Consider the following 10868-nt stretch of genomic DNA (forward strand, 5'->3'; position numbering starts at 1 on the left):
GACTAGAAACGGGCTCAGCTGACACCAGCCCAATCTAAACTACAGCCCAAAGCCCTGCTGGATTTTGTGTGTGTTCTCCCTTTCAAAAAAAATAAAATATTCATGACATAACTGAAAAGTTTGAAGGACGATAATGACCATTTTTAAAATCTTGGTTTACCTGTTACTGACTCATGCTGAGTTTTCCCACACCAGGCCTCCACAGTTAAGTTGACCTAAAAGACTCCTCAAGATCCATCATTTCAATTTAAAACCAGCACATGTACCATGCCCTGGGTAATTTGCTCCTGTGCTTCAATGTAAATCTGTACAAGAATAAAACAGGCCTTTTTTTATCATCGGGATTTATCCGGCTTGAGCATCCAGCCACAGAACCACGTCCCGCCTTCATACCTTGGGCTAGCAGAATTCCCTTCCCCTGGTTAAGTACTTAGAGACAATAATGAAATCACCCTGTAACCTTCTCTTTGTTAGAAGAAACGGATTGAGCTCCAGTCTCTCTCTCCAGCATACTTTCCAGACCTCACATCATCCTTGTAGCTCTTCTCTTATCTCTCACCAGTTTGCCAACATCATTTTTAAGGAATAGATACCATGACTGCACACAATGCTCTTTCTGCTTGTATTCATTATTTCTTTGCTTAGACAGCCAAAGATAGCATTAACACTCCTGAGAATTCAAAACACGGCACAAGACCAGCTAGTTATTGATAAGATAATGAAATTAAGCTCCAGCTTCTCACCTTGACTCCCCGGGGTTCCTGTCTCCAAGTGTGGGTTTTACTCCCTGCTCTGGTTAATGTGGATTAGTAAGTTATCACATGCCAGCCGTGCCACAGGGGCTGTCCGTACATTTACCCTTTTCCCACTATAAATACAAGATAACTCGACTCAACTTCACGCCCGTTCTCAGACCCTCACGTCTGTCACCGTAGGGGAACACAGGTTACCTTGGCTCGGATGACTCGGGTAGCTGGTTATGCTGCAGACACCCCGAACGCAGAGCCGGCTCCACCGTCCAGGAGTGAAGCTGCCTGCTGTCGGGATCCCAGGCGGCAAGAGGCCATTCACTGCCCGGCCACAGCCGCAGGTCCCAAGCTCTGTGCTGCTGCGGTAGAGCAGCTCCCAGGAGCCAAACACGCTCTGTCAGTCAAAGCCAAGCAGTGCCTGTGCTCCAGGCTCCTGCCATAATATATCTACCACAGAATCACAGAATTGTCTAGGTTGGAAAGGACCTTGAAGCTCCTCCAGTCCAACCATTAACCTCACCCTGACCGTTCCCAGCTTCACCAGATCCCTCAGCGCTATGTGGACCTGACTCTTCAGCCCCTCCAGGGATGGGGACTCACCCCCCTGCCCTGGGCAGCCCATTCCAACGCCCAACAGCCCCTTCTGCACAGAAATCCTTCCTAATATCTAGTCTAAACCTTCCTTGGCACAACTTGAGGCCATTCCCTCTTGTCCTATCGCTCATTACTTGGTTCAAGAGACTCATCCCCCCTCTCTGCCCCCTCCTGGCAGGGAGTTGCCGAGGGCCAGGAGGTCTCCCCTCAGCCTCCTCTTCTCCAGACTGAACCCCCCCAGTTCCCCCAGCCGCTCCCCAGCAGACCTGTGCTCCAGACCCTGCCCCAGCTCCGTTGCCCTTCTCTGGCCACGCTCGAGTCACTCAATGGCCTTTTTGGGGTGAGGGGCCCCAAACTGAACCCACTCACCAAGGGGCGGCCTCCCCAGTGCCGAGCCCAGGGCTCAGATCCCTTCCCTGTCCCTGTGGCCACGCCAGTGCTGACACAATCCAGGATGCCATTGGCCTCCTTGGCCCCCTGGGCACACTGCTGGCTCCTGTTCAGCCGGCTGTCAAACCACACGAGGGCTACAGCATTTCACATCCTTTCCAACAGAGCTGCCCCTGCGACACGGCGCTGGCTCAGGCTCTGCTCAAGACGTACCTCAGATCCTCCTTCCAGAGACATGCTCCTGCTTCTCCAACACCCACAGGACAAGGAGCCGGGGCCTTTGGGAGCCGGCAAAGCCCCTCTCGCACACCCGCAGCCACGAGGTGCGTTTGGGCAACGCTGGCAGAACGCTGCAGACTCACGCCACGGCACTGGCATCCGATGCCAGATGGAAACTGCAAACTCATCCGGCGTTTGAAGGGATCTGGAGCCAGGGGTTTGCTTTAAGGAGCTTTCTGTCTCCCTATCCCCAGCCCTACCAGTTGGAGGCGAATACGCCTGGATTTTTCCACCAACAGTCAGAAAAAAAAAGTTGTCACAGAAAATGTGCAAGCACTGACATCTTAAGACAAGAAAGATGCAGATTTCTCCACTGCTCACAGCACATTATGAAAATACATTCTTAGGGACTATTAAATATGGGGATTATTGACTAGATGAGCAACAGCTCAACGGACTAGCTTGCAAATACGTCTTTAGACAATTCTTAAAATGCAGATTAATTATCTAACAGACCAGAACATTTTTTTTTTTTTCCTACAGATTTTCTAATGATCTCTTACATAAACAAACATCCAGACAGTTTGTTTGCATTTCTGTTGGCTGTGATGCTCTTCAACTAAATAGTGACTGAGGAGACTTAAATCTTATTTAACACTCAGCAGGAACGGAACAAAAGGCACGTCAGTCCAAATCACTGGAAGACATGTATTCTTAAAGACCCTTGGGAAGTCCAACTACCGCAAAATACCAAAAGGTCCTGCTTCCCAAACAGAAAGATTGAGATACGCCACGTAGCATTAAATTATTTCCATGTTTATGCCAACAGCTTTCATTCAAGAAACTCCGTTTAATGACTAGTATTCCTGCCGACCCCTTTTTAGAGGAGTGAGGCACAGTACGCTGCAGAGAGACTGTCCGGGGCTCTCTGCAGACTCAGGAAGGTATCACTGTTGCCCAGTCACGCCGGAGTTGTGCTTGGAAGATCTGAACGGCACGAGAAGGCTGAAGTTGGGGAAATCGCTGCACTGAGCTCTGCCACTGCCCTCACGTACCCATTCCTGCGTGATGATTTGAACTCTTTAAGCTCGAATCTAAAAATCCCAGCTTGATCTTAAATTTGCCGTTAATACAGGATCAAGCAGAGCGGTCATTTTCTCAGTAAGGGTAATTAAGATGTTATTTGCAGACTGTGTTTTCAGCTTCCAACTACTCTGTTCCTTTGTGCCTTTTCTGATAGGTTAAAATGCCGTTGGATATCAAAACCAATGCAAAGCAAGTGTGAAACATTATTATTCCAGCTTCACACCCACTTTACCTTGGTGTGAACAATAATGCAAACTGCATGACAGTGATGAATTGGACCTGGAGAGGACCAGATGCTCCGTGAACATTAGCACAGTCTCTGCCCCAAACATTTTTCAGTCTAAAAAGAGATGTGATAACCCGCTTTCAAAGCCATGTTTCAAAGCTATGATTGTATGTGTGCGCACACATACAATCTCTTAACACCAGATGTTACCGGATCACACACAAGGCGGAGCAAAAATGGAAAATAAGCGGAGACCAAACAAGAAAACAGTGAGGGCAAACAATGAACGCGGGTAGAGTAAAACACATTTTCATCAACCTGTTGGGGGTGGAAAAAAAAAGCGGTTCTGGCACACGTGGGAGTTTGCAGATCAGCCCTGGTTTCATTGAACTGTGTGCTAGCAGTACGATGCTGCACTAGTGCGTCTGCAGCCAGGCTCTGCCCAGGGCTCAGCCTTAACACTTCACCCGAGACCGGCCACGTTAAGAGCAACTCCATCAGACACAGCAATTTGCTGCTTCATCACGGTCCGCAAAGAGAAATCACAGGGCTGGTGCCCAACATGAATCCCACTACAGACATCGGTGACAGCTAGCCTTGCAATCCCTCTGTCTCTGAGCCATTAAAAAAAAAAAAAAAAACAAAAAAACAAAAAAAACAACCCTCAGCATCAAAATGTAACACGTCCTTCAGAAAAACGTCAACTTCTGTCACTGAACTCTCCGGTTTTCAGCAAAAAGTTAAAAAAAAAAAAAAGACAAAAAACCAAACACAACAAAAACGTTAAGGCTGAACTAAACGTTGCAGGGATTTTTAACAATCCATCCCCTCCTGATCAGGCCCAGACTGCCTTTGATATCAGATTCAGATGTCCATGTAGGAAGGGGGGAGAGGGTGCGGAGCCACCATCGCGCAGAAAGAGCGGGTTTGCTGCTGAAACAGCTGAGGTGTGATCACAGAGTTCATCAGCCTGCAGTGTTAATGACGTAAACCGCTTCGGCAAGAGCCACGGGAGGGACCCACGGTGGCTCTCCCAGGGGAGGCGATGCAGGGGCCTGGCGTTACGCTGCACAGAAAGAGCTCTTCACCACCAGCCTTCCTCCTGCCCCCCCCAACACACACACATTATGACACTCCCAGAAAGGAAAAAAAAAAACCCTGCTTTTTATAAAAAGAGTGAAGTCTTTAAGAAGCTGAGCACATGCCTGAGTGGGTGGGAAATTAGTATTATTATTACTTCGTGCTCACAGGGTCTAAGACCTCAGATGACTTGTTTGTGCCCAGAATGAATTTTTGCAGACTCATTATAAACCCTTGCAAAGCAGGGTTTATAAGGTCACAGAAGAATTTCCATTAACCGTAGCCTAGCTGGGGATTGCCAGTATGATCTATTTCTCTCATTTATGCATATGCAATAAGGCCAAGACGAAGCTCCTTTGCTTTATTTCCACATCATTGTGCTGATGCTGAGCTAACCAAGTAAACAAACTGAAAAGCAAGTGGGGAACAGAGAGACTAAGGAAAAAAAAAATAAAATAAATGTACGCCTGGCTCTCTCCCTCATGAAGGATGCAAATAAATTCTGCAGACTTTGAAGCCAGGAGATCTCAGCAGAGATGAAAATCCCCTTGTGCTGGATGGCTCATCGGGTGCTCAGCTGAGACATCGCTCGGGTACTGCGTTAGGCAGCTGCTTCCACGCTAAGGATGGTCAGAATAAATGTTGTTACCCTGACACCCGACCGAGACCCGGCTCAGGGATTTGCAGTTGAGCAGAAGCACGAACCCTCCGGGTTCTCTAATCTCCCTCCCACCACTGTGAGGCCACAGCCTCCTCGAAATCCGCACTTCACACGCTGAACAGTAACGCTCCCAACGCTGTAAACACTTCCCAAGCGCCCGGGTACGAGGCACTGTGGATCCGGGTAGGAAATCACCCGTGTACGTCTTGGCTCCTTCCTCCCTGATAAATCAGCTCCGTGGTGTCTGTCCCCTTGGAAAAGCCAGAGCAAGGTCCCACCACATGGTCCAGGAGGAGCTCACCAGGACTCAAAGTTCCCCTGGATTCACTTTAAAGCCAGGCGGCCCCGCTGGATGCTGGCACAGCCTGGATGCTCCCAGCCCCTGCTCCTGCAGCAGCGAGTCCCTGATCCGACGTGAGAGGCTCTGGGAAGAGCTGTCACCGCTCTGTCACTGCAGACACTGCTCTCCACAGAGCCCCCGGACCCCAGAGCACCCAGATGGCAAGCACTGCGCCAAACCAGAGCATCTCCCGGGGCTCCCCTTCACCCTCAGCCACGGGGCCTCGCCGGCCGCGCGCACAAACCCCACGCACCGCTTCCCATCCTCCCGCAAGATCCCACCGAGCACCCCGGCTACACCATCAGGGAAAGATCCGCTCGTGTTTTTTCCCTTTTTCACATGCTTGGAACACTCCAACCCCAGTCACAGACCGACTGCTGCTGCGCCCGAAGCACCGGCACGCTCAAATCCAGCAGCCTTGTCTCTTAATTCTTCCAAATGTTTAGCAGCAAAAGCAAACCCTTTCTGTTGGCACGCTCGCTCTCTCTAACCCAGCTCTGATCCATTCCCACCTCCGAATCATTAAAGATAATAAATAAGCCTAGCCTCAGTGTGAGGAACCTTCACATAATCACCTATCTGCGCTCCGATCAGCACTCCTCCATTACATTTCTATTTTCTACAGCTTAACTAGGAAAGCCAGCACCGAACTCTGCCCCTTACCCTACCGCTATTTATTGCCCACACTCCGCTATTTATTTCCTAAAATAGTCTCTTTTGGATGGATCTAATGAAAAATCCAAATAAATTAGGTCCATCGGTACATTTTCAGTTCCTAGTTTATGAGCCTGCCGAAGCGCAAGCAGCGTTAGGAAGGTTGCCTTCCCCACTGTGCACCCATCCTCTTCCCACAGGCTACAGTGATTTGACCCTCAAGGTCAGGCGGTGGTTTGAGCCTCCATCCAAATATTTGAGCAATAATTAGGACCCTCCCAGCTGGCACAGAACAGAAGCAGAATTCACCTGCCTGATAGTCTGGCTCTTCCCCAGGTTTGATTTCCGTAAAGGCACCGTGTGGCAAAACCATTCCTGCTGGATCTGGCAGTTCCCTTTGACTGCTTGGGGTCCTGCCTTGGTGACTTCCCAGCCAGGAGGAAAAGTCATCCCCTTCATGTTAACACCTGCTGCTATTTCACACTTTATTTAGTTCAGGGCCTTCGGATGAACCATCCCCAGCCCTACTGATTTACAACACCCAGGTTTCTTCCTTTGGTCCATTACTTCCTCTTTAAACAATTCAATCAGGGCTAATTTACTGCAAATGGGGATTTCTTCAACATCCTGGTGCAGGGCAATGGCTCCACTTTTCCCCCAGCCACAGCACCTCACAGCTCCCAGGGAGCCTCCATCCACCCCTGCGGCCCTTGGAGGCATTTCAGCATCCTGCAGTTGCTTAACGCTGCACCCAGGAACACGAGGAGCTTTTTCCCAGCCCCAGCAAGGTCTCCCACAGAGGCAGAGCAACGAGCAAACAAAGCAGAGGACAACATTACAGCTGACAGGTCCCCTGGTCAGCTCGCCTCATCTGGCACAGTCACAGAGAGAAGCTCTGTAAATCACAGCCAAACCTTCCTCACCTCTCCGGTACGGCACCGCAGGCACACGGCTGCAAAGTGCCCCAGGAGTCCCCTGCTCCCTTCTTTATTTACATTAGCTCCTAGTGACACTAGTTGACCATTTTAAGGTGCAGGAAACATTTATGGTTTTACTGCTCTGATAGCTTTTGAATGGCTTGAAGCCTGCCAGCTCTGTTCTGCCCATCAGTCACTCGCTCTCGACCCTGTTCAGGCTGGTCCTCACTCTATTTTCCTCCACCTTCATTAAAAGTACCTGCTGCAGCCAGCCCCATCTACTGTAGCACAGTCTTCCACAGGCACCGGAGCAAACAACACGCAAAGCACCGTCATGTTAACGCCACAAATTGTCCTTCCAAGCCACGGTCCCACCGATCAGAGCAAAAGTTATTATGGGGATCCTTAAAACTGCTCCATTACCTCCTCACAGGTTTTACAACTTCTTTTATCCCTCCAAGCCCCCTATTTTTCTTGTCAAGAGAATCCACGGCGGTGTTAACAGCTCCTGTGAGAGGGTACAGCCTGACAAACTGGGGTTTGTAGTCTCCTGCACACAGGCAGGACTCTGCAGGAGTACCACAGTCTCCTTCCTCTACGCAGCTGAAAGCAAAAGTTTCCCGTTCCTGTACAAAGCTTTCATCATGGAGTCACTAATATCCCACTGATTTATCCAGATCATTCCCTCAAGTCTGAGATACCCTTCAAGCTGTTCTCATCTTGTTAAGACCACAATTTCAGTGTGTTCTGCCTATTCACGCACAGCAAGCGGCTCCTTGCATTAAGAGATACCTCAGCCTTGTATGTGCTGCCTTGGAAGCCTCTTGCCTTGAGCAGAAAACATTTCTGAGAAGACTTGCAAAACTTAAGTCTCACCTTCTGCCTGGAAACATGAAAAATAAATAAAGTCTGACCCTAACAAGTGCTGCGTATGAAGTTTCTCCAGCATACTTGTGGCAGGAAGGCTCTGCGGAGGGCTCTGGACAAGCTGGACCGATGGGCTGAGGTCAACTGAATGAGGTTCAGCAAAGCTCAGTGCTGGGTCCTGCACTTGGGTCACCACAACGCCCTGCAACACGACAGGCTTGGGGCAGAGTGGCTGGAACACTGCCTGGTGAAAAAGGACTTGAATATAGCCAGCAGTGTGCCCAGGTGGCCAAGAAGGCCAATAGCATCCTGGTTTGTATCAGAAATAGTGTGGCCAGCGGGACTGGGAAAGTGATTGTCCCCCTGTACTCCGCACGGGGGAGACCTCACCTCGAATACTGGATTTAGTTTTGGGCCCCCCTACAAGACAGACACTGAGGTGCTGGAGCGTGTCCAGAGAAGGAAAATGAAGCTGGTGAAGGGTCGAGAGCACAAGTCCTGTGAGCAGCAGCCGAGGGAACTGGGGGGGTTTAATCTGGAGAAAAGGAGGTTGAACAGCGACCTGAAAGGAGGTGGTAGGGAGGCGGGTGTTGGACCCTTCTCCCAAGTAACAGGCAATAGAACAAGAGGAAATGGCCTCAAGCTGCACCAGGGGAAGTTTAGGTTGGATAATAGGAAAAATTTCTTCACCAGAAGGGTGATCAAGCATTGGAACAGGCTGCCCAGGGAAGTGGTGGAGTCACCATCCCTGGAGGTATTTAAAAGACGTGTAGATGTGGCACCTTGGGACATGGTTAGTGGTGGACTTGGCAGTGCTGGGTTAACAGTTGGACTCTCTTTAAGGTCTTTTCCAACCTAACCGATTCTGTGATTCCGAGATCTCCCCCCAAAGTCAGAGAGAAGCAATATCCACAACCCAGGCACAGCGGCAAGCCTTTAAAAAGGGTGAGACACCACCCATGTTAGTCCTGAACGAATACAGAATAAAGCTTAAACCATCTTCGAAGAAAACCAAGTTACTTGGACGAGGGAGTTCTCCTCTGTCCATATGGCCCAGATTCTAAGCGTGCATCTGCTCCTTCCCAGCCCTTCATCACTCGTGTCACCCCGCGCTCCTCCTCTCCCCGGCTTTTCCCTCCTTCCTCAGCTGGCACAAGAGCCCGTCCTTCCATCCTTCCCCCCACACGTGCAGGCTCAAGCATCACCCGCTCTGCACGTGCACCCATGTAAAAACACCGAGCCAAAGGGGCCCAAGAGCTTCCCGGGGTCTCCTCTAGCCCCATCACACGTGCAAAACCAGCTGCTTCTCCCGGAGAAAGAGGAATCTAAACCCACACGCTCCAAGCAGCTGCCGTGGCAGAAAGCAGAGATCCCACACTGCACTCAGACGCTCTCCCACCAGAACTCGTACAATCAGCCAACACCTCGCTGAGGATCTTCCCCAAGCCCTGGGCGAGTTTTACGTTCACTCGCTGCTTTTTCCACCAAGCAAGGGACTCGGCGGGAGCGCACGCACGCGGCGGAGATGGGCTTTCCTGGCACACGGGCTTGCAGAAGAGGCAGCGCTGCACGTACCTGCCTTGCCGTTCCTTTGACGAGCTCACCGAAGACCAGCTCCCTCAAATCGTTTGCCATTCACCCACAGACTGCTGCATGCTCCTTGGCATCTGGGTATTTAGGCCTTTGCCAGCCCACATGACTCCTTGGTTTATTTTCCTTGCACAGCTTGCAAAAGAAATCTCCAGCAAGAAACTTGCAGGCAGGAGCTCTGTCTCTCTCTCAGAGCTGCAGGCAGCAGCTCTAAACCCCCCATTTACAGCCAGCCCCTCCCAGGTGATTCCTCTCAGGGAGATGTTGATGCCTTTACCTTCCTCTCTCCCCTTCCCAGTCCCCCAGGCAGGGCACTGGGAGCCACACCAGCCTGCCCCTACCCGCAGCCCTTCATTTTGGGGTTCACCTCCCTCAGGCACCCTGTTAAGAGCAGAGGCACCATCCCCACAGGGACCAGCTCACAAAGGGTTAAGAGAAATGGCCGTTTGGGGGGGGGTGTGGGGGGGAAAAAGCTCATTCTGGTTTGCTGTGCTGACACTCTAAAGCCCTCTTCCTGCTCAGCACAGGCTGTCAGCTCCCTCTCCCCCACATCCCAGGTAGGGCTCTCTCGTCCGAGGGCGTTAATCCGTGCCAGACACGGGGACACAAGCACCTGCAAAGCAGAAGGAGCCACAGAGCAACTTTCCCAACTTCTGGCTTTGCTAATCTGGCCCAGCCCTGAAATGGAAACCAACGGGGGAAAGGTTCAGCCGCTTACCATCTATTTCTCTACCCAGATGGTTCCCTTCAAATACACAGCCTAATATGCATAAATACTAAAGCAGGCTTCCATCAAGACACTTCAGAGATGCCTTGGCACGGTGGGAGCCTCACTGCAGCTTGCTTCCCGAGAGCTCGCTCCTACCCCGCCGCGAAAGGAAGACTGAAGCATGGCAGAAAAGCGCGGAGCGCAGTTACCATCCACCTCCTACCTGCGAGCACACGCATCCCACCACCCGGGAACCGGGCGCGGGAGCAGGCGCTGGCTGCAGCCGGCAGCTCTACGGGAGCGCCGGAGCCTCCGGGGCTTCGCTCCTCGCTCCCCGATGCCGTAGACCCTCGACTCCGTGCCCAGGGCAGGCTCTGCCTACCCCGGTCGCATCCAGCCGGGATGCGGCTGCTGAACGGCCTCCCGGAGAAAAGGCTGTCGCGCCTCGGAGAGACAAAGGAACTGGTTTCTGCTGGGGGCAAGCAGGGGAATCTCCCGCTGCCGCGGCTGGTTGTGGCCACCGCTCCGGCAGGACCCGCTGGCCAGGACGCGGTGGCCGAGCGAGCCGGCCCTGGGCATCCCCCACGAGCGGGCGGCCCCCGAGGGAGACAGGGCACAGCCCCGGGTCCCCCCGCGAGCGGCGCCTCGCCGCAAAGGGGGCACGTGGGGGAGACGAAGCCAACCTGACGCGTGAGGTGAACTTTCCCCGGGGTCACGACCTCGAGGTGTGAAGGGGGAGAGCAATGGGGCGGATGACGAGAACTGAAGAGCACCTGCAGCGCCTCT

Source organism: Athene cunicularia (assembly GCF_003259725.1).
Source record: "Athene cunicularia isolate RWA chromosome 24 unlocalized genomic scaffold, athCun1 chr24_part1, whole genome shotgun sequence".
Lineage (NCBI taxonomy): Eukaryota > Metazoa > Chordata > Aves > Strigiformes > Strigidae > Athene > Athene cunicularia.